Below are 4,087 nucleotides of genomic sequence, written 5' to 3'. Positions count from 1 at the left end.
CCGTGCAGAAACAAAGTCCCAGCACATGTGTTCACCTGCTGGGTGGCAATAAATGACTCACGGCTGATCCAACAGAGCCAGAGTTCACCGCGGCCTCATCCCTCCTTGGGCTTTGCTAAGGTGCAAGCACTGGTCGATGGATTTTTCCCTTCACTGCTTGTGTCTGGGTGGATGCTCTGCTGTCAAATAAGGAGCAAGTTTGAGGTGCTTCTTTAAGAAGCCAGGTGAAAATAATGTATTACAAAACCTATTTTACACTTCCAAACTTGAATGCAGGATCCATGAAGGGAAGGAAATATCCAGTGTCTGGGACATTTGTGATACTCCCTTGTCATTATCGTGCCTGCCTAGAGATTGGCATGGACAGTGTAGCCTCCTCTTTCAGTATATTATGCAGGAATCCACCACTGGTTTGAGGTTACGTGATGGATCTTCAGGACAGACTCAAGACCAGAGAAGAGTTTTGTGTCTCGATCACAGGACAGGGACTGAGGTGGTCAGATACCTCTTATGGCTCTGCCTGCCCTTCACACGTGTCGGTGCCCACGCCTCTTCATCTCTCTGTGCCCAAGATCCTTATCTATAGGAGGGCAGTAATATCTCCTCATACCTGTTTAGGTCCTGTGATTTCAGATAGGGACTATGCACAGCGGAGGACCTTCAGACCTGCTATCGTGCTACGAAACCCCAGAATAAAGAGAACAAAGCATCTCTCGATGCCAAGATTCAACGGTTTTTCAAGCCGTCACAGCTAGACTGTGCTAATCGTTATCGTAATAGGCGAGAAGTTTGCCAGAGGTGTCCAAGCACTGCAGTCAAAACGAGAAGGGCCTCCGTCTTCCTTTGCTGGCTCCGTAGCAAAGCCTCTGTGTTCATCCCAGAATAGCAATGTACAAACCTCGGTGCTTCTCTTCCAAACCAATTTGCATTTTTAGAAACTAATTTGCAAAGCCTCGGACCCTGTGGCTACAAGCAAAGCCTGGCTGTCTGAGCGGCACTCCTCAATTACGGCATCTCCAGGACAGCAGCTTTTCTCAAAATGATGCTGTAAGCTTTGACTTGCGGGCAAATTTTCGCCTGGGAGAAGGAAGTCCTGCCAGAAGACTCTTGGGATCCCACAGGCCAAGAGAGGAGGGGTTGGGGATGGGATCAGGGTAACCACAGGTCTCCGGGGGGAGCTCCTGACACATGGCACAGCCTGGGACCCTGTTTTCCAGCACACCTTACCCGGCGCCCTCACCGACGCTCCAGCAATCAAGTTACTGCACAACGCCCAGTGGCCCTCCCCAGCAACCACTGTGAGCAGTTCACTTGGGGCCACAGGAGGTTACTAAACCCTGCCGAGATACTCTCCTCATTTCCTACATCCGTAAGCCGCACAGACTTCCGCGTGACAGTACTTTTTAGGTATCAAAAGTCACAGCCTTCCTGCCGTAGGCACAAAGATGAAGTCGCATCACGGTGAGCCGCAGAGCATCTACCGTCCACGCTTCTTGGGGTGCTGGACTGTGGGCCACAGCTGCCAGGAGGACACCCAGGTGGTGGGGAAGTGGCTGCAACACTCACCTTCAACCCGTTCCCCTTTAGTTCACAGCTTGGACTGAGTAAGAGGGGGATTAAAACTGATACGCCTTATCTCAGACCTTCCAGGGATTTCTGTGCCAGCCGCCACAAACAAAGCGCTCGCTCGCTCTGAAATAAGTAACATTTGCAAATAATACGCTCCACGGTCAGAGGAATTATTGCACTTATAAACCAGATATATTTGTCATACTTTTAAGCAAAGCTAAACACTGGCTATCTGAGACTAAACCAACACTCCAGCTCTTCTCTGCTGCGTGAGCAAGGTAGTTTCTGACACAGATAAGCCAGCAAGAAACCAAATCGGCACGTCTATGGCAAGCAGCACTCAGGGAACGGACGGGACCGGTCATCACGCTAATTCCAGAGCGCAGGATTAAACCGCACCACTGCTGCAACAAATGCACAAAACAACGGCCAGAAATGCTGCATGGAATTCCTGGGTCTCTCTGCACCGGCGCTTAACTCGCAGCTTCCCAAAAGCAACCCCTCTCCCCCTTTGCCAGGGCGGTGAAGAGAGCTCTGATTATCACCAGCAAAAGCCAGCGCACATTGAAGTGGTGAGGGGAAAAAAAAACGCCACTCGTTATCAGCTGGAAACTAGAAAGGGACCCGATTCTGGTCTCCCTGACAGTTTTGTTGTATTTTCCTATTTTTAAACAACTTACCGGACTGAGAATTTTGCTAAACGCCTCTCCGATGGCACGAGGGCATACAGCAGCCTGGCACCTGCGTGGGACAGAGCGACGTAAGCACACGGGGAGGGAAACCCGCGGCCCCCGCGTTCAGTTTGTGTTAAATGCACAAGTTTAGATGTGCTCCACTGAGTAAGCTGCTTAATGCATCCATGAATATTTTGTTACATGCATCATTTTTACTGTCAGCTGGTTTATATCCACAGTTTAGATTCTTATAAAATTTACAAAATTGAAATACTATGTTTTTTTTTAAAAAACAGTTGGGTTTTTTTTTCCTACGGTTTCTGAGCAGAACACCCCACGTAGGATCTCACCAACCCACAGCCCAGTGCCAGGGCGGGAAAACCAAAGCAAAGGAAAATCTGCCAAAGGCCGCGTGCGCGTCAGGACCACCTCTCCTCTCGCAGCACCTACAGAAAAGCAGGTGCCTCTGCCTCCACGGGGCTGAAGCTTTGATTTTCATCATTTAAACGCGATGCGAAAATAAGCACCAAAGTAAACAGATCCATAAAGCAGCAGGAACGCAGCAAAGCAGTTGGAGACTTCTACAACGAGAACGATCTAAATCCAAGAGCCGTTTGCGCACACGCTGCTTAGCTTCGCAACACCCTCACGGCCTTCAGCCTCCAGGACAACCCGGGATGCACCGACGAGCAGGGAAGCAAACCTGGGAGAAGCCTCTTTCTTTAACTTTTTTTTTTTTTCTCTTATAAAAAAAAAAGCAAAGCACAGTGATTTTTTATTTTTTTTACTTTTTTTTTTTTTTACCAAGGCACCCTCCCGCAGTGCCCTCCCCACGGGCCTGAGAGCCAGAGACCCCCTTTCCCCGTCCGACCCCAGCGGCCCCGCAGCAGCCGGGGTTATCGGCGGCGGGGCAGATCGGCGGAGATGTGTGTAATTGCCCTGTCAGGCAGCTGAAAGGCGCTCGCCTTTAGCTGATGCCACTTCAAAATGAAATTCTTTCTTTGGCATGGCTATGTCTGATATGCAGGCATCAAAGGGGAGGCAGCAGGTCGCCGATGCCCCGGGCCACACATTTCCCTTCTAAAGGCAGGAATGAGAGTGTCAGCTCGGGGCCGAGGGGGCCCCGGAGACACGGCAGCAATAGCCCCGGCCCCCTACACGCGTGCCCGGGCTCCCCAGAAGTGGGGTGATCCCCCCGGTCTGCTGCAGCCCTGTAGGCGCTCTGCACCCCTGCAAGCACCCACGCAGAGCCCTGCCGTGCCGGGGACGCTCGGTCCCCGTTAGCAAGCACCCATCGCTGCCTCGTGGGGTGCCGGGAAGCTGCGGGGACCCCGCAGCACCCGGCTGGGGAGGCACAGAGCCACCCAAAGGCTCTCCGGCAGTGGAGGGGACCCCGTGGTCTGCTCCTGTGCGCTGGCACCCAGTGGGATGGAGGGGTGGAAAAGCCTCGCTGGCACAGAAGAGGTTGAGGGCTGGTTTGGGTGTTGTGGGTTTCTTTTTTGTTTGTTTCCAAGAGAAACGCAGGGCCATGCTTGCCTCCCCCCGCAGCTCCCATCTCCTCTCTCCACCTGCACTCTTCAGGGAGCCAAGGCTTCTGGCAAGCTTTCCACTCCAGTTTTTATTGGTTTCAACTAAGCTGCCCCTTTCGGAGGGTTGGAAAGCTTCAATCATTAAAGGAAAAGAAAAAAAGAAAAAAAAAAAAAAGCATCATGCACCCTCGCCCTGCTCCCCTCCCTTCCCACTCCCGCGATCACCGAGGACACGAGCCCCACGCACGCACGCCACGGCACAGCTCCCTATTTTCCAAGCCAAACACAGTCCGTCCGACGCGTCTGAGCAGGTTT

This window comes from Pygoscelis adeliae, unplaced genomic scaffold (genome assembly GCF_000699105.1).
Source record: "Pygoscelis adeliae isolate BGI_AS28 unplaced genomic scaffold, ASM69910v1 Scaffold314, whole genome shotgun sequence".
Taxonomy (NCBI): Eukaryota; Metazoa; Chordata; class Aves; order Sphenisciformes; family Spheniscidae; genus Pygoscelis; species Pygoscelis adeliae.
This window is presented reverse-complemented; position numbering follows the sequence as displayed.